Genomic DNA, 20,534 nt, shown 5'->3' with positions numbered 1-20,534 from the left:
ATAATGCAGCTAATAACCAACCATCAGCAATAAATGCCTTGTCATCTCATTGTCGCACACAGCAATAGCTGGAGCAGTGATACTGACAAATGAACCTGCGTAATCACTTTAGATTTCTTTGTTACATTTCACAGTGTGAAGACTGCTTCTGCTCAGCACGTCACAAAAAAACAAACAAGAGCTATAGCTGTCTCTTCCATCAATCTCAGCTTATTTTTGTCAGCCCGCTCCCTGTACAGCCACAAACCCACCACCGCTTGACAGTGGATGGGGGAGCCGATGGTTTGGTGAAGGGGAGATGGATGGCGGTCAGAGCGAGATGGATGGACCTCTGCACTCTCCCTTCTCCTTTGTAAACAATTTTTGCCTTGAGAAAGTAAGCGGGCAGGGGGAAAGTGAACTTTTTTTTTTTTTTTTTTTTACTTTCCAAGGCGGCTTCACACAGAAAAACAGAAAAGTGGGGAGGGGGGGGGCTCTCATTAAAATCCAGTCGAGTCTGCCATTTTCCCTTTTACCTTTTCAATCTTTTTATAGTTTCAAATCATTAACTATCAGCGTGAAGCTCAAAGGTAGTGCTAGCCATCTATGAAACAGTGACACATTTGACAATAATGCTTTTGAAGAGCTTGTCACATCCTCTTCCCAAATCAGTCTCATTAATGCTCAGACTGTCTCTCTTTTCTCCCTGCTTCTTTTCTCCTGATTTCTCTCTAATTAGCTTGGTTTTTTATGCTCCCTCGTTCCACAGTTTGAGCTTAAAAAAAAAAAAAAAAAAAAAAAGAAAGAAAAAAAAGAAAGGAGGTGGATGTCATTTCCATGAACCCCAAGGCCAAGTTAATCAGCAGAATTAATGACTCTATTACCCATTAGACTTGGGGCTATGGTGCTTATATGGCAGCACCCAGTGTTCTCTGATCCCATGCTTCTTCACTTTGCTCTAACAAATGTAAACTTTTGCTCTCTCCTGCAAGCACGCTCCCAGATCCAGCCAGCCCACCATGCTCCCCTTCAGCCCGCAGCGGCTGCTGTGACCCAGGAGGGCAGCCTGGGCACGCTGCTGCCGCCCTCCATTACCTCTGCAACAAGAAAGGTAGCAAAACTTACCATCTGAAACAAAGGAGATGGGCAAAAATGAGGTGGTATTGCTTTTTCTTCTCTCTTTCTCGCATCTGTCTACCAGCACTGTGCCTGAGTTGTGTCAGTCCCGCTACTGCGGTTCTCCATGCGGATGCCTTGGGGCCCTGACCTGGAAAAGTGGCTGGCAGCTCTCGGTGCTTCAAATCCAGCAGAAAGCACAAGGCTCTGCAAAACAAGATGCCCACAGGATTTATCTTGTCTGAGGTGCTTTACCTTCCCCTCTTCACAACCCATCCATGCAATGGGCAAAAGGTCACTTGCCCTTTTGTAGAACAGAAACGGGAGCAGAAAGACAGCCTTTAACGCCAGGAACAAGCAAAGGAAAAGAGCTATTGTGCCCAGACATGAGCTCCTGATGCCCCTGTCGATGGAGGACATGACCACAAGGATGGCAGGGAAGGGCTTGCACAGGATGGGAGTCCCTCTGGACAGGCAGTGGGTTGCCCAAAAACTGTTTGCAGGGTTTATTTCCAGAATCCTCTCTCAAGCCCTCTCACAGCACAGTGTGCCTGAGCCTTTCTGACCTGAGCTGCCCCTGTTCTTCCATGTTGAAAGGGGTCAGTCTTGGATCTTCCATCGCTCAGGGTGGCAGAGCAGAGGCACCTGAGAGCTCTCAGCACAGGCGGCAATGTTGCCTTTTGACCTGCTCCTCCCTCACACCGGTCAGTGTGGCACCGCTGCATAGACAAGGCCAGGTCTTAAACCAGCTCATCAGGGCAGTCTGCTCTCAGTCTGCCTTTCCTCGCTTTTGGGAGCACTTCCACCAGGGGACAAAGTAATGATATTCTTTGCATCCCTGGAGAGAGAATGTGCTCGGGCCTTGAGCCGATGGAGAGTTGCTCTTTTTGCGTCACTGGGTTTTGCACGGAAACTTTGGGTTGTTTTTTCTTCGCTTGTTCCAACTGCTTGATTCAGTTTTAACAAAATTGCATTGCTACACAGGCAAAACACAGATAGCCCCACTCCCCTGCCCCCAGGTACCTCTGTTCAGGAAACAGCATGCTTTTGTGATTAAAAAAAGAATATCAAGAAAGGACTTTGCTTGACTTGAAGAACGAGGGAGGCTTAAATTGTCTTTCTGAGAGCATAGCTTTATTTTCACACTTGTAACCAAAAAAAAGCATGATCCCTAGGAACGATTTGCACACCTGCTCTAGTCTGCAGCCACAAAGCCTTAAAAATCAGTGGCAGCTCTGCCTTGATCTCACTAGGAGCGAACCGACTACTGGCAAGCATCTCATGTTGAAGTAGTGCAGTGCGGCATCATCCACAGGACTCAAACCTCCCAGAAGGCACAGGAGCCATCCTGAAAACGTTTTGTGTGCTTCTGAAAACACCTCGATCCTTTTAGTCCGGGTGATCCCTATACTTTAAAGGAAACAGAAAATTGAGCTTTCCCTCATGTATTTCCTCACGCCCTTTGCACATTGAAGCAGTCTTGCCGATACAAGCGCTGAGGTCAAGACCCCCCTCTCTGCAGAAAGGTGTGGGATACCAAGTCCAAGCCATAAGAGGTACAAGCTGTTTGCACAGCAACTAGCAAGGACGTTTTTAACTACCAGAAGTGGCAACAAAAGGCAAAAGACGAGTACTACATGCCAACGCGCCCAAGAGCATCCAGGAAAGACAGACACAATTTTTTACATGTACTCCCCATTAACTCCATACACGCCTCTTAACTCTCACACATAGGCCTTGCTATGGCACAGACACAAACCAGGGTCAGCCAAGACTGAACCCTATCTTTTATTTCTTTGCAGAGCACAGCACTTAAATAAAGGGGACAAAAATAGGAAGAAGCATCAAAGTGGCTGCACAAGCCTTCCTGCTCCTCCAGGGAGCAAAAAGGCTGGCAGCATGACCTCTTCAAACTCTGCTGCCTGCCATGGACTTGTTTGGTCTCTTACCAGAGTTTTTATGCTATAACTTTTTTACAGTCACCCTGTTTCCAGCTCTATCCCTGACCATTACTCTCTTTGGGTACTCAGCAGTGCTGATTTTGGTACCATGGACTCACCCCTGCAGCGCATCCTCTTCCCCTGAGGTATGAAAGTTTATGCTGCACCATGCAGCCCGTGCACGCTAAAGAAGCCACTTGCATGAATGCTGAGCAAACGCCACACTGAGGCCCAGTATGCCAGCTCCTTTCTATCAGCCAAACAGAATAGTCTGTGGGATTAAACCTTTGCATTGCAGCTGCAGCACTGAAAATGAACCAATTCACGTGCCATTATACTTGTGCAGGGCAACAAAATCACCACAAACAGTGCCGTGAGCTTGGTCACCCACTGGTGCAAGTCCTTTCCTCCTTCTCTCATAAACTGGGACTTTGCACATGCGGCCGTGCCAGGTTCTGCAATGACAAGTTGAAAACATGGTTGCAAAAATACACAAGATGCATTCAGAAGTTATGAAGCTTCAGCATCAACCACTCAGCCGCTCTCTTGTAACTCATCGCCATGGAATAACAAAAAGTGAGCAAGCATGTTCTCTGCATCCCGCTGCCTGCAGCTTTTCCCTTCTTTGGGGAGGTATTTCACACACTTCCCAGATGACTCTTTTTCTTCTTCCAAATGTGACCCTGCTCGGCAGCCATCCTTGCTTTCGTGCAGCTGCAGCCCTGCCACAGGAGGCTCTGGATATTACCTAAGGAAGGAGGACAACGCAGCTGGACCAGGATGCTGTAGGCACACAGCTGTTCAAGAAGTACAGGCTACAGAGAACATCAGCTCCTCCACACAAGTTTTAACTGGCTGGTTTTGGACACAGAAGTTATCAAACCCTGTAAAAATTGCTTGAATACAGATAAATAAATGATAGAAAACCGAGTTCTTCCCCTCCTTTCCTTTTACCTTTCCTGAATATTGTCACATGTCCTTAAAGTCACGTGGGTTCTTCCTGAAGGGCCAAATGCTCTGAAGCAAATGGGAGATGAATCTAAAATAGATGAAGAAATCACAGATCTGGCCTGTTTGGCACTTGTCACTCTAGCAGCTGTGCCCCAGCAGCACCACTGCCCTCATTACCAAAGTGTTGCCCAAGCCAGCTGTGGCAGTGACAGTGGCAAAACGTACCTGCTGCTCTACGTGTGCACAGGGTGCCTCTTGGCCTGCAAACCCATCGGAGGTACTGCAGTCCTGGTGTCATCTTCCAAGGTTCAGTCCCAGCTCTTTCATGGTCAGCATGAAAACCACGATGGCTTTGCAGGCTGCTGCACACGGGCACTATGAAGAATTTTCTTACATGAACTTTATAATGCAGCAAAAATGTTGGCCTCAAATTTCTCTGCAAAACAGGGAGAAAAGTTACCTTGGTGGTCACTAGGGGAGAATAATAATCAGTGAAAAAAATTAGGATAAAATCCATGAGTAAAAACCAAAAGTAGCCTAGCCAGTGATTAGCATTAGCACTTCTCCCACATGGAGATATTATTTTGCCACCGTATTTTTCATGCACTGTTGTTTCAGATTCACTGGACCGATGTGACTGAGCAATCGCTCCCATCACGCAAAACTAAACTGACCTGAGAGAACATCTTTGATTTTATTGCCTTGCTTTGAATGCCTGTTCAGAATTCAGTGCTTCTTTAGATATAGCTTTAATATGCACTTTTCTAAAGTGCTTTCAACAGTAAATATAGCAGACCAGGGATAAATTTGGCCCAATGCATTTAACCACATGAAATAGAGCTAAAGCACAGGGGACATCCTTGAGTTCCAACTCATCTGCCCCCCAAAATCCATAATAATAATATTTTTATTTTAGCACTTATACCTGAAGGCCTCTAGGTACTTTAAAAAAAATGTATAGAGTGGTAAGCACAATTTAGTCCCCAATACTTGCATGTTTTAATTCATGTTAGATTATTATTCCTCTGCGCACATATTGCTTTAGTCATCTACATTTTTATACTCTTTCTTTTTACTGTACAACTGAGTTCTTAACTATATTTATGGACTGCTGTATTTTCCCTGTACACCTATGCACCTTATTATTTATTCATAATCTCCCATTTCCCTTTAAGTTATTGTTCGCGATATATTTTTAAAATCAATAATAAAGCTTAAACTCCAGATTTTGACTTTTCAAACTAAAGAAGAGACTGCATGGAGCTAAGCAATGTTTGGTTTACACATAGGAGTAAAGACAGGATTTGGCCCAAGAATACATCGCTCCAGGTAGGAGGGAAACCATTAAGATTCACACTGCATTCTGCCTCTCCTGCACGCAAACAACGGGCAGGCACAGGTACCAGCCGACTCCACACTCCTTGTGAGGAGGATGCATTTTGCTAGCACAGACGTCTCATTAATGATCAAAATTCCTTGTAGCAGCAGATTAGCCAAGGCCTTAACAGCACGCAGCACCATTTCCCAAAGCACCTTCCTAGAAGCAAGGATGCCCTTGGCAAGTCCTTCCCAGGATCGCTGCCCCCTCCAACAGCACTGACACGGGTAGGTCTGCGTGCAGCCATTCAATTCAGGAGCACCGTGGCGGTACTTATCTGCTTTGTAATCAACAGTGCTGGATGTTTAAAAACATTGCACTTCTGAGTCTGGTGTTTTTCCATGTCTTGTTCCCTTGAAGGGCTTTCCCAGAGAGGGACACCGAGTACGGTTAATCTGAATTAACTGCTAAAATGGATTAGTTAAAAATGCATTAAATCTCTATGTATGTATTCTCCTTCAGAATTAACTTGGCCTTTATGAGACTTATCTTACTTTAATTCTGAACAAGAACATCCACACAGGGATTTAATACAATTTAATCAATCCACTTTAAATTCAGATCGTTTATCTAGTTTGGATTTCTTTCCTTCCACATGCCTGCGTAGACTAACCCATGACTCAACATGTCTGAAGGATGGCCGGCAGAGGGTAGGAATCTGTACAGCATTGTACCTGTTTTCCTGAAAGACGGTGTCCACTTTCTATTTTCATGTGCACATATGCACTTAGAGAGCCTGGCAAAGCATCCACACGCCCTTACAATTTTGAAAGAAACTTGCTTCTGAAAACAGCCAGGATCCTTTCTGTCATAACTGCACAAAGATGCCCAGCGACGGCCCTTAGGAAGTCCATGTGGTTCTACCAGGGTTGACGCAAGCACCTCCTCCATTAAAAATTCAGACATCCAGACGGAAGGAGGCAGGTCTACCATTTTTTGTAAATTCCCTCCTAGGGACCGAGTCATGGGGACACACAAACACTATTTCTTATAACACCTTCTATTCAGTGAGCTGTCATTACCAACAGGGCATGCCGTGGTGTTGTTGCTATCTACCAGCTATTCCAGCAAACCAAAAAGAGCTCTCTCCCTGGAGTTACAGGAGACCAGTTAGTCTCACTTAATTGTCTGGTTTTGGCAATGATGAAATGCAGATCATTTAAGCTTCTTAAGAGGAACTACCATGTTTCTCTAACTTTTCTGTCCCAGAAAGGAGGAGAAATGAGCTGTGAATACAAAACCTTTCTGTCTGTCTTACAGCTTTCCCTCTTTCCCCATATATTCATACCAATATATGTAAGCCTTCTTCCTCTCTATTAGGTGTGTTTCTCTTCAGAAGTCACATATTTCACTGTTCATCTCCTAAGGGCAGCCAGAATATCACATGAAAGGGAGTTGTAATTTCTCCACTATTCCTTTGGGGTTCATATCATAATTCAGAAAGGCCCAGACAAGCTTGTAACTTGCAGGATTTTGCAAGTTTTTCCTGCATGCTGTCTTTTCTGAAGACATTTGAAATAAAATCCTCAATACCAGCAGACACAATACATATGAGAAAAATATTTTTTTGTTGCTAGGTTTGAGATGGAGGAAGAGAGGCCAGTGAGAGTCAAGATGCTGCTGCATTAGGTTAGAAACAAGTGAGACGTAGACTGTGTCACTGCCTTCTCACAACATAGCCAACTGTTCCTAGACTGCACAAGGAGAGGAAAGATGGCATCTTTTACATCGCACACATCCAGTCTCTATCATCTGAAAAATACTGGTTTATCATGAGCACCTGGACAAGTGTCACCAGAGCTCTCTGTAGGAGGTAATTAAGATTCATAAGCAGAAGGGCTCGTTCTGGATTTGATGCCGTTACCAACCCATGGGATCGATGCCTTTCCCTCCTCTGTCTTTCCATAGCCAGGCACCAGTTCCCCACTGTATTTACAGCACTGCTGTCCCTCTACCTGCATCCATCCTTGTCCCTTTGGCTTCACCATCTTGTTATTATCAAGTTCTGTACCCTAGAGAGCATCTTCAATGGATTATCTTTTCTTTGCCTTATGTAGAGACCAGTTAAAAAAAAATTTCCATCGCTATATTTTCAGGTTTTCCTTCTTTTTGTTCAAATAATCAAAGCACTTTTCCAGGCCCTTGCTACTCCGCTTCTCAAGGCTACAGACTCACCTCTGCAAAGGGTATCCATCCTTTTTGGTAGCATCACCTCCTCTTCCTTCCAAGCACGTTGTAACGCTGGTCTCCAGCTTCACGTGCCTCACACCTTCACCTATGCACTCTGGCCTCTTGCTTCATCTCCCACCAGCCATCTCCTCCATGTTGTCACTGACATCAGCTTTGCTGCCTGCTCTTCAGCTTCTTGTGATGATATTTTTAACATGCTCATTAGTACAGGCCCTTACAAAAACACCCTCTCTATGCCTGTCCACCAGGTTTATCCACCAGTCCTCCTCATTCTGCTCCTCTCCCCAGGAAAGTCCCATACAAGCAGCCCCTTAGCAATGGCTGGGGCAGCCAGCAGCCAGCTGCCACACAATTTACAGCATTTTCATTGCAATTACTTTCATAGCTTTGAATTACTTTGCTCTCCTTTGCCCTCCTTCCCTTCTCTTAGGCTACACAACTTTATATGTGCGTTTGCATAGCACCAACCAAGCACCACTACTCCCGAGTCCCAGTTGCTCCTATTGGAGCATTTATACCCATTATATTATACGTTAAATGATAGCATCTTGGGACATTGGAAATACCCTGGAGGTTAAGATAGGTGTTGCCTTGTCTCACACACACAAACATTAGGTGGTCATGTAGAGTGTAAGTAAGAGGCACTATCGAAGATATAGTTAGTGAATTGCCCTTTTGCTTATATCTTGTTGCAGTAAGAATATCTGTCATTCTCTTAGTGGTTTGCTGCTTGGAGGGTGATTTTAATTAAAACGTAAAATGTCAAACATTAGTAAGAAGGAGGATAACCCTGTGGGGAGTGAGGATGAATCAAATTTATTAGTCACTGAGCAGCAGGCTGGTAGCCCTTCACTTGGAGAAATTTTAAAAGGTAGTTAATGCGAAATACAGAATCAGTCTAATCTCCCCGTGTTCTAACTAACCTTCTGAACAACAATATCACAACTTTCCACCAATTCCAGAAATTAAAGATAAATCTGCTACAGAGATTAAACCAGCCTTGTTTTATGTGTGCAGGACACACAAAAAGTAAGTCTCATTTATGGACTGTAAAGAAAGATGTCTCTCAGGGGTGTTTCTCCCTGTTATCAAGAAATGGCTGTGTTTGCACTGTACACAGTGTGTAACAGGACTGTAAGAGTCACTGGCATTTAGTAGCAAGCATGAAAACCAACCCTTGGGACTATTTCTTACGGAGTTGTTTCTAAGAGCAGAACTGGCCAGTCCACACTTCTCAGGAGCAAGGATGACTATAGACCCCTCAAGACAGGAGCAGAGAAGGTCAGGATTGCAGCACCTACAAGCTCCACCTGTCCTCCTACTGGCACCATATTCTTTGCAGTTCTGCTTTATGCTATTGCTGAATCCACTGGATCATTCTGTCCGTCTTCCTTATGATCTGCAGACAAACAGCATCTTTATTATTTCGTAATGTTCCCTTTTGAAAAAACACTTCTGGTGTACTTTTTATGGCATCAAGCTAACAAATATTCACGTTTTGTTTTCTTTTGTTTTCAAGTTTCAAACTTAATAGATTCAAAGGAAGAGTAAAACAACATCCCAGCTATCCCATAGATATACTGCCTTGTGACTTATTCCCCATACAGATTACTGAGAAGCTTATGAGGACGTTGAGAACACTTTACCTTCTCCATGCAGCTGAATGCACATAGTGACACAGAGCTAACCATGCCTTGCAAAAGAGGGGCTGTGGGTGGATTTTCAGCTCCTCTACAAATGGATGGTGGCATTTGCCCTGAGCACCTCTACACATGGCAGAAGCCACAGATTTTGGCTGATAATTATGTCCCTGAGCTTATTTCCAGCCCCTGCACACTGTTCAGTCATAGGGCAGAGTATAAGCACTCCTCCCTGGTCATTCATGGTCCATACACTTGGGCTGTGCCCTCGTGTTGGGCTGGCCCTTAGTTGCACTGCCTTCATGCTAGGTCTAAACTGCCTTGTGCAAAGCGGCTAAGTCCTGTCCTTGAGAGGGTATCAGCTGCTACAGAAGAAAGACAAGCTATCTCAGTAGAGAAATTAAATAGGGGATAATTTTAATACTATCACTTCATAATGCAGTGATTTTTTTTTTTTTTTTTTTTTTAAACTTATGATGGGGTGTAAATCCCGGTAAAGATTTTGAACAGCTTTTAGCTAAGAGTCCTTAAAATTAAACTGTTTCATTCAACTTGAAATCTAATTCTATATGGCAGAAAAGACAGGCAGCATTTGGGAAGTGGGGGGGAGAAAAAAAAGAATAGAGCAACAATATAGAGCCTACAAATTACAACCAAGTGGAGCTGTCAATAAGATCTTGCTCACCATATTGTCACAGAATTTTCCTTCTGTGTCACGTTGGTCATTACTGTAACACTACATGAGAAATCACTCCATCTGTTAAAAAAGAAAAGAAAAGCAGCTGCTATGCTCCTGCAAAGATGGAATTAACAAACACCCAGTAACTGTATTCCTTTCAACTTTTGCAGTCACAATTTTAGTCCGACTTTATTTGTGCCTCACAAGCCACCAAGCAGTTCTACTGCCATAGTAATAAGGCCCTCAAAAAGCTCATTAACCAACACGAAAGATGCTACCTATGGAAACTGCAACGACTGTGACAGTTTTAGTTCCTGCGCTGGTGGTTTGGAGGGCTTCAGGGTTTCTCTGGTGGCGGGGGAGGAGGTGTTAACATTTCAGGGAGGGAAGCATTAATCTAGTCATTGCAGTAGAACAGAAGAAATCTTCATAGAGATTCAAGATTATTTTGCTGACTTAGCTTGGCAGGTGAACCAGGTGAGTCCCATTACATCCAGCCACAGAAAATAAAAACATTTGAACGTGTGAAGCGGAGGAGCCTGGAGCAAGAGCAGCAGGCTGCCAGTGGAGGCACTCAGGCTCAGGAGGAAGCCTGGGCTAGGATTTTATGACTTACCATTAACACTGAACAACACATGGAGCCCCTGGGAACAGGTTTGTTCAAGATCACAGCTAGGCTATATGCACCAAGAAAAGGGCTGGCTGGGATCGCACCTACGCGCCATACTTTTGTGTACTTAAATGAGGCTGGAGGGTAGTCTGTAGCTCCTGCAATTCAGGGAACATTGAGTGAAGGTCAGGGAGAGCCCAAATCAAACACCTAATGGAGACCAAATCCTAAAACAGTCACATTTCTTCTATGAAGGGAGAGACCACTAAACACCACTTACCAAAAAAAGAACCTGTAGCAAAACCAGATACGATAACCAGTATATTTAAATAGCTATTGAAGAACTAAGGCTGGTTTGAATGTGATCAGGCAGGACTGTACTGGAGACAGCACGTTGCAGTCAGATGGAGCCGGCTGTTAAATAATGCCCCAGGCAAGCTCCAGCCTGCCCAAAGGAGATCCCTTCTTCTCCATGTTTGCCTGTGCCTCCTTGCCCTCCCCTCCACCCCCTCAGGCTTGGCTCTGGGATCTTGCCGATGGCTGCCTTCATGCTGGCAGGTCCCTGCACCAGCTTGAGCTGTGACCAGCCGTGGTCAAGAACTGCGGAGCTACAGGAGGGTGTTTGGATGTGTATCACCATACTCATGTCGCCCTTCTTACGCTCTTCACCAAGCATCTGCTGTTGGCCAGGGATGGGGATAGGAGCCTCATTAGAGGCATGATGTTACAGTGAGAATAGCTGCTATCATGCAAGAGTGGTTTGGTTTTTTTCCCCACCAGTTCAGACTTTTTTTTCCTGGCAGGTTGCTTCAACAAGCTTGTAGCCACATCTAGGCTGTAAGGCAAAATACAAGAGGCAAACACAGTTCCAGCTGTCTGAACAGAAACTCCCTGAACTCAAAGAGGGTTCACTCCGGGGGCATTCGTGATCCGTTTGCTATCCTGTAGGACTTTTCAGTTCACTGGGGAGTGATTTGCAGCTATCTGTGGCAGAAGGAAAATGCCAGTAGGCAGCATCATTCCAACAATCTGCAAGATGGTACTATCATTTTCTGGAAAGAATTAATTTTGTTATAAGTGTGTGAGTTGTATCTGTTCATCTGGTCTGTTAATTGATCCAAAGGCTTCACCATCCTAATAGGCTCAACGGCTACTGTAGCTAGTAGCGTACCTCAAAATAATCATTAAAGGTACTCCATTAATTGAATACTATTTAAATTACAACAATACAAAGACCTAAGTGAGATCAGAGTTCCATTTTCTAGAACAAGGAAGTAATAAAAATCTAGTTCCAAAGAATTCTTATGAAGGCAAGTAATGGGTGGAAGGGAAATTGAGGCACAAAGATTTGAAGTGCTGCTGCAGGAGGGTAGCAAAGCAAGGAACAGAATTATATGTTTTAAGTCCCACTAATACATTTATAAACAGAACTTTCATGTTAATATCAATGTAAGATATTCAAATAAATTGTACCCGCTAAAGTACCCACTAAAGCCAGTCAGAAATTTTTCAGAGAGCTTGAATCAAATGTTGCCAGAGAAAAAAGTAAGATTTTTTTCATAAGAACCCATCAGTTTCCAGCAGAAACAAAAAAGTGAAGCAAACAAACAAGAAAAACCCTTCCTGGGAACATTTCCTTCAAACCAGGGTGAATCTTCTGGCCAAGCCTAGAGAAAGCCCTAAGGGGCTAAAGCCCACTCTGAGCCGATTCAGAGCACAGACTGGGCCAAGGTCTTCCCCATTTTGGAGCACCTCATCATGGTGGGCCAAGTCCTTCTTATTTTCCCTGCACCTTTTCACAAGCGAATGCAGCTGGGGTGATGCAGGAGATCAGGTCTCCTGTCCCTGTTCTGAACAGAGCAAGCAGAAACTTTAAACCGGGGTTTCCCCACCAAAAGGTTTCCCCCGTAGGGCTTATCTGAAGGGCTCTGGAGTCTCAAAATCAGCAGAAGAGTCAGGTCTCCTGCCTATCTCTGCTTCCTACATGCATGGGACAGAGCCACTGGCTTAGCACACATCATGGGTTTTAAGCACAACGAAATATGCTGTAAGGGCTGTCTGACTTTCCAGCCCTATTGTTTTGACCAAGGACAGGCCACAGGGTTTGGATCTGTGCAGGCATTTTAAATACCACAAAGTTTGTTGTTACCATTTATGTGGCTTTGGTTCAAGCCATCGCCTGTTTTGACAGGAACAGAAACTCTGGCATTTTGAGGCAACACAACATGAAGGCTTTCAATGCATCTGCCAGTCTGCCATCATGCAGTTTTTCAGCATAAAGGGTCAGCAAAGCCACTGCACCACACATGAACTTTTACATAGCCGCATTTATTGTGCAAATGAAAAACTGTTTTACACAGCATGCCTGACCAAGAGCTTGGCACCACTGCAAGAACTAGTCTATGTAGCAAACTGGATTTTATTGCAGGCTGAAAGACTCTTAAAGTCCTTGAATACAAAGAGCTCCATTTAGAAAGAAATTGCAGTGTGTAAATATAATCCACAATCAAGGTTCTCAGAGTCACAAAATAGCATGACTATATCTCTGATTACTAATTTAATCAGGCACCACAAGCACTTAAGTGAAGAACCCCAACCAGACAAAGGGAGCTCCTTACAGCTGTTTTTAGCAGGCTGTATTTTGCAATAGACATGTGAGCTCAGATCCCAGTTTGTAAGCGATCCCATGTCTGAGGGGCAACATTTACTAGAACAAAGTGAGTGGCACTGATGTGAATCACAAGAATCTGCACAGACCCAATCCTGCACTGGTGAACCACGCACTCACCAAGTTACGAGCAAATACAAGGCTTTGCACCATTCACAATGGCTCCCATTTAGTCAGGGTATATCAGAAGCTAAAGCTAGCTTAAATGGCTGAAAAGAAGATACTTTTATTGGAAAGATCCACCATTATTTCCAATGTATAAATAAACAAACAAACAAATAAATAAAGTCAAACCAAAACCAGACAGGTGTCTGCTACAGATGCAAGTCCCATCCTGGACCAAGCAAAAGTCCTAAGTAACCTGTACTCTGCAAAACATCTGGGGAGAGCAAGACCTGGTGGGACTTTTCTGAGCTGAGACCTCCCTACAAGCTCCAGACTCATGAGGGCCACCACTGCCCGGACCAGGGCAGCAGCTGGAAAGTCCTTCTGATCTCCTTCCCCTTCGGGTTCCTGAGTAGTGTCTGGGGGAAAGGGGAATCTAATGTCACTTTATTCTTTTTAAATTGCCAAAGAGCACACAGGTCTCTCCAGCTATATGTTCGGTGTCTTAAATATATCTGTGGATCTGAGGGGCAAGAGAATAAAATAGCGTGAGTACACAGGCAGCCTTTGTTTTTTAGCCCACTTCCCTTTCTGCCCACTTTCACGGAAACCCTTTGGAGCGATTCAGCTACCACCGACGCACCTTCTTCGTGGTGCTGTGCCACAGACTGCCAATCCCATATGGACATCTCGGACATAGCAGGGTGGCCAAAAATGACACAATTTTTACATACCTATTGATAAGTGCTATGACCAGCCTGCTGCTGCTTACAGACATGAATGTCAACTTAATTTTCTGACAATATCTCAAAGTAATACAAAAATATCTATATACCTTCTCACCCTCTCCCACCCTCCTCCCCGCTCAGCCTTAAGCAAGCAATGGGTGAAAAAAATTCACAATGCCACATAACACGAAATCTCTGCTTAGTTGGATGTATTAATAGCTCAACCCATTTTCTGATGTAATTGCATTGATTGTTCCTGTCCCAACTGGCTTTCCAGGAGGAAAAGGAAGGTTCATTTAAATATTAAACACGGAAAGTGTTGGGGTTTTTGTTACGGCTTTGCGCGCAGATGTGAAGCAGAGTGCTAAATATCAGCACTCTGCCTAGTTGAAGGCTGTTGTGTTAGCAGGAATCCTCACCTATTTGTACAAACTAGCGTATACCAGATGGCTCCATGGGAGTCAGGAGGCTTGAAATGGAGCAATCATTCAGTCTGCAGATGGAATATACAGTACGTTCCCAGTTAAGTAAGGGGCTCATTTATTCAGATAGATTCTGCATATATGGAGCGTGTCTCAGAGGACAAGCCAGTTTCTGTCTCCAGATTTCTAGCAAATTTCTAAGCTAGGTCCATCCTCCATCATGCTTCTGCTACCAGAGTCCAGCAAAAAGCCCCCTCGCTAATAAGGTGGAATTTTGCTCAAGCTGTGCTGAAGCAATACACTGAACACAACATTTACGATTTTTTTTAAATCTTCCTTTAAATCTGGAAGATAAAAGGTGCTCCAATATATTTTTTCTTTTCACTCATCATGCAAACATTTGGACAGAATGTTCTAATTCAGTCCTCCAATCAGAGTAGACCTACTTACTTATATGCTAGTTATGATTATTTATCACCAGAAATCAGTGACTTAATGCTAATTAAGACCTGCAGCAGCAACACCCACTGTTGCCATGCAGAGTCTCAGAAGAGAGTCAGCCATGCCTGCCTTTGACGTCTGCAGTAAATGAAGCACAGAGGCAAGATGTGTGCCTTAGTGGAAAGAGGCAAGAAGGATCCTGCCTCTTGAACAGCCATCCAGAGAAGTCCAAGCTAGAAGTTTCTGACATGGGATTGTCCTTATTTGTATAAGAATGTGAACTAGAAGCTTCCCTGAACAGGATTAGGGACTCAAGCTATTCAAAGACATTGCAAAGCAACCTTGCTCTTAAGGATAAAGATTAAACGAGCATTCTAGCCTCAGATTTTCAGTGGCCTACTAAAACTTATCTAGTCAAATAATTGAAGAAAACAATGAAAAAGCATTTTCAAATGCCTGGGTGAAAGATATTCATTGTTTTGTATTATAAGTCTTTGTAGAGCTGATTCTACAGGGGGAAGAGCATGAAGAGATATCCGAGTTCTGGTGTGTTTTAACCAAAGGCCATGAAAACACAACAAAAGCTCACATTCCACACAGAAGGAAAAACCCTCCTCCTCCTATGCAAAGCCTTTCTCCCCATACCAAGCCTAAAAGTAGGTCCTGAGAACTTGGTCAGGCTACACCCTAGATCTACCACCAGCAAAGTCACTTCCCACTTTGGTCCTCCTGGGCCGCGGACCTGCTTCGACAGGCACAGCCCGCTCTGCTCCTTCCCAGAAGCACCTGCACCTCCCTGCATGAACATTTCCAGCAATTATTGACAGCTTCCACACTGGGGAAGGGATGGCTTCCAGGCTGGCAAACCACTGGATGCTTCTTCTGCCCTCTCCGCAGCCCATGCTGCTGCTGCGTACTGGGGGACTGCTCACTTGATCCTTTATTTTTTTACCAGTAGGCATAATCTTGGCTCGCGGTACCCGACACAGGCAATGTAGCATGTGATAATGGTATAGTTTACAAATGTGAACATCACAGGGAAAGTATTGATTTATAATAACAAGCTAGAGGAGCAGGAAGAGGGAATTGTTAAGGGACTGTCTTCTATCACTTTCCAAGGATGGGAGGAACTCAATTATACCCAGCAGCCTCACCTAATGTAATTGTATTCGCTGGCTGTTTGCCTTTGAAGTACCTCTCCTGCAGTATGTCTTGGCAGTGTATTCTGCCACATCAAAAAGGGAAAGTTTTACTACCTGTGCTTTTGGAGGGCTCATTAAAAACACACCAAGTAGAGAGATGGAGCAGAAAATTGTTATCAAATCCTCTGGGGCTTTTTGTTTTGTGTTGTTTTTCTTCTCAGATCACACAGAAGCCCATGCACTTTGTGGACTCTGTTACAGAAACGTTGATCGCACGGACTGTTGTTAATTCATCACAGCTTTGCTAGGCTACTTGTCTTCATTTGCCATGAACACAAACAAATTTTACAGACACACCATATCAAATCTGTTCTCCTGAAAAGACATATTCACTGGTGAAACAAAGAGAAACGTAATGACAATTAATAAACTAACATTTACTGCACTAATTAGCATCTCCTAGAGGGCTTGATTATGTGTTTACACCAGTTAGATACAGCTCAGTATGAGAAAATATCCACATTTCATACATCAAAAGACATTTCTTTCATATTTCCTCTTCCATTCTTATAGTAGTGAAGTGTGAAGACAAGAGCATGAAGGAAGGTAGAATAATTCATTACCTTGTCTCCTACTGATTTGTACATTCAACATTTTTTTTTGAATAAACACAAAGTCATAAATTAGCTTGTAGCAAAATAGAATTAATTGAATGTCTTAGTAGGATCATCAAACCAAGGTTTAAAGTCAATTTATCTGCCTGGGATTTTGCTAATGTAGCTTCAGCTCATTAGGGCGAGAGCTGATACTGTGGATGGGCCGCACAGGCTCATGAAAACACAGACCAACCTATGTTTTCCCTATTTAGGAACAAAAATCTCTCATACATGTCATGCACAAACACAGACACATGCATACACACGTAGATGTGTTTACACTCAGGGAGGAAAAAGTATAAGCCATAAAATAAGTGCTCTCAAGAAAGGGATTTTATATCAGGAGCATAGTACAAGGATTTCAAAGGCTTTCTGAAGACATCTAGTCATATAAAGAACCCAGATTGTCCCAAGTTTCCTAGCATCCTTATCACACCGTGTTATTTCCTTAGCTCATGAACAACGCAGAAGCCACATTAGTAAGTAATGGACACCAAGAGACAGCTTGGAAACATCAGCCCCTCTACCTAAGAGGTAAAATTCTGAGGCTGAAAACAATTAGGACGCAGAAGTCAGTACTGTGGTTTTGGGAGACAATTTGGTAACAAATACCATATTAATCTCTGTGGATACTTCATTACAGCCAGAACGTTTCCTGTCCAGAGGGCTTTTGACAATAAATGCTCCAGCTAAGCAAGGCAGATGGAGTGCGGCAGGAGAAGCCTGACACAGAACATGCCATCGGCTCCTTCAGCCTGCTCCTGTAGGCAGCGGGTTGGTAGGGTTTCCTGAGCTGGTGTCACAGAGAAGCAGGACGTGACAAGCACCTCAAATGCAGATCAGAGCTTGAAGCCTATCCTGAGTGCTCTGTGCTCCCAAATGCGTCCTCCAGCAATGGCAACAGATTTTTATGGGACTGGTGAAAAAAAACTCACCTGGGCTCAAAAGCAGCTCCCAGCTGTACTTGGCTAAAGGAAAACTCCAAGCTGACAAAAGACAAAGTGCAACCACCACATATCATTAGGTGGGAGAAGGATCACACACATAGCAATTCAAACAACTTAAATCCTGGGGAAGGAAAAGACAACGCAGTGCAGCACTTTAACACAGCTTCAGATGAAGTCAGTGATGGTTGCATAGGCTGATGCCAAAAGCGAAACACAACACCTGGCATACGAACAGAGTCAGTGTGCTGAGACAAACAGTCAAGAAATAAATGGCACTTCAAATCTACAAACCTGTGACACACAACTTGCCGGCTGTGAGCATCTCACTTTTGTCACTGCATACATACCTCATGCTCTTATTCCTGTTTACTACTTGCATTTCAAAAGGACTTCAGTCTCAACCAGCCGTGCTAAGAGCCACATAAGTGTACGGTGGCAGGACACAGTAACTCATAATCTAGTAAAAGGAGGAAAGAAGCTGCAGCAACGATGAGAAATTGAATGATGAGACCTCTCAGAAAGGGTCATAGGCTGTTCAAGTCACATCTTTAACACACTCTAAACACAGCAACACATCAGACTGCTTACATACCTAAAGATACAGACAGCAGAATGATACAGGCAGCAATCTTCAAAAGCACCCATGTTCAGATCCTCCTCAATTGGGCACTCAGAAGTTTTTGATAATACCAGTAGGCGCCTTTGAATGGTTTGCTGAGCTAACTTATTTTAAGAACTTCAGGATGAGGGAGACACTCATTACCTTTAATCACAGCTGTAGTCACAGCCAGTAGATAGAGCACTTCTTCATTTACCAGCAGCCCCTGAGGGGCATTACCAATGGCCTTATGCTTCTCCAGAAGGAAAGCAGTTGCCCCAGAAGTCTTCCAGCTTGTCACAACTTTCGCTCAGCATGCTGGCCCTGACCATGGACACAGACCATAAGTCTGGTGGGTCTGTCTCATCATCAGTATGGGGACAACCACCCCACCTGCACTCCCAAGTCATGAGATCCCACTTCTCATATGGGTAGGAGCAAGCTGTCCCAGGCCTGATCTCAGTTAGGTAAAAGCAATGCCTGTAGGTGGTTTCAAACACATAACATAGGCAGCTGGTGCCCAGGCAGCTCCATTGTACATGCAGGACTGACTTCTTCCAGGCTGGCTTGCTAATTCTCAGCAAAATTGGATCAGTTGCTGCTCTTAGATCCCAGGGGACAATCGTAGCAGGCCTTTCTGTGCCTCAGGCTGGCCAGAGACTGTGACCTCTGCTGCAGTAGGTGGGATTTTGACCACTTTGAAATCTTTGAAACTTCAGTCCTAAATTTCAGAGATTTCCAAGTACAGCAAGCCAGCCATGAAAGCATCCCCGTGTTTCAACCTGTGCCATGCTGAAGTGCTGTGAGCACTTGGGCACATAACACAGACACATAAACACATTTGCTCTCTCTTCTGCCTAGCCACCTATTCATTACCCCACAGCTAGCTGTACTCCCTTCACGATTTACTAATCTGTTTGCTAGAGATAGTACAGCAGCATCTTAAATGGGATATATCCAGCTGGGAACAGGGAAGACAAATAGCTGGCAGCACCACTGCCTTCCTGTAATGGTCCCAGCTTTCAGTTGTCTTCTCCCTTGCTAGTCGTCTGTCCGTCTGTGAGCATGGCTGGTTGCAGACCATCTGATACAAAGAAGATGTCTGGCACCTCATGCTCTAAATAGACTCTCTGATGTAGCCCCTTATCCTTGCCAAACACCCCAGTGCTAGGCTAGATAAGGGACAGCCAGGGCTGAATTGTGTATACAACTGTATTACCCAGGACTAATACAAATACTTGGCCATATATTCAACTAGCATTGACCCTAGCACCATTAGCTGTAATGGACCAATGCCATTTCACATCAGTCCTCCTAAACAGGAACAAGCTGTTCACAGCCCATTTAGCTGTAGATACAAGAGAACTTCTAAAATTCTTTATGAAAGACCTATTTTCCTAGTACCTTAATCAGCCCTTCTTCAGGCAAAATTCCACTCTCATTTTATGGAGGGAACTTAGGACTAAGAAGTCTTATAAAGAGTCAGCAATAAAGTAGAATCAGGACTGCTCCGAAATCCAGCCCCTAAACTATATTTTTCAGACTCCAAACTCTCCCACATTATATAGACTTCTCACGTGTATCTGCACGCCTTTAGAATAATATTTATGTTTGTAATTTCCCATTTTGCGCGCACAAGTTACTGCCTTCCTCTCCCAGAGAGCAGACATTTGCCTTTCCGCTACGTCCTCCTCTTCTAGGGAGGAGGTCCCTCTGGCCTATGGAGTAGGGCAATGCGTAGCCTCTGTGTACTTCTTCAGCAGCCACTTTTTGCAGCTACTTAGAAAAATGAGAAGAATTACAAAATCCTGGGAATGTATCAGCTTGAAGAAAATTAACCTGTTTGTTTTCTTGCAGTAGAAATGACCCCGCTCTAGTTAATAAAAAGATTGTTTATTTTTGGTGAATTTACATTTGTTGGCAGCTTGAATGTCGCTCCAGCTCCACTGCTTCCCTGTCCCTCCCTTTCATGTGATCTGAAAGCAACTTTGGTTTGTTTCTCTCACTCACAGCAAAGCAGAGCTGCAATAACAGCAAATGGTCCTTGGAAATCATAGTCGCATTAGGCTTCTGTTCAAATAGCTTTTAGGGCTGCGATAATAGGAGACATTCCTAATAACTGGTGACTCAGTGAGACCCTGCACAGAAGGCCTCCAAATGACAGTACACAATTTAGAATTTAATCTAGAAACAGTGGCGGTGATGAGATTCCAGCTGGGGACCTTCTGGTCTGGAGGCCGGTGCTGTACCAAATAGTCTAAAGCAACTACTTTACCCGACCAGAAAGAAGATGAATCCCTTCTCTTCCCCAAACTTCACAACAACTTTCGGGGTGGCGTTTGAC

The 20,534-nt window shown here is 44.1% G+C and overlaps 1 long non-coding RNA gene across 1 annotated transcript; it reads right to left on the bottom strand.

Moving 5' to 3' along the window:
• Positions 1-618: 618 nt before the first annotated feature.
• On the bottom strand, positions 619-7,715 carry LOC148057511 (uncharacterized). The gene is made up of 5 exons (XR_015706340.1): positions 7,540-7,715; positions 4,212-4,422; positions 3,990-4,074; positions 1,105-1,302; positions 619-754 (listed from the first exon to the last, which is right to left on the bottom strand). It is a non-coding gene; the product is annotated as an uncharacterized LOC148057511 (long non-coding RNA).
• Positions 7,716-20,534: the final 12,819 nt, after the last annotated feature.

The sequence above is a fragment of the Nipponia nippon genome, unplaced genomic scaffold (assembly GCF_047370975.1).
Source record: "Nipponia nippon isolate SJK-2023a ecotype South Korea unplaced genomic scaffold, ASM4737097v1 scaffold_1, whole genome shotgun sequence".
In the NCBI taxonomy this organism is placed as follows: Eukaryota; Metazoa; Chordata; class Aves; order Pelecaniformes; family Threskiornithidae; genus Nipponia; species Nipponia nippon.
Note: the sequence above shows the minus strand (reverse complement) of the source record. Positions and strands in the feature narration are given on the sequence as shown.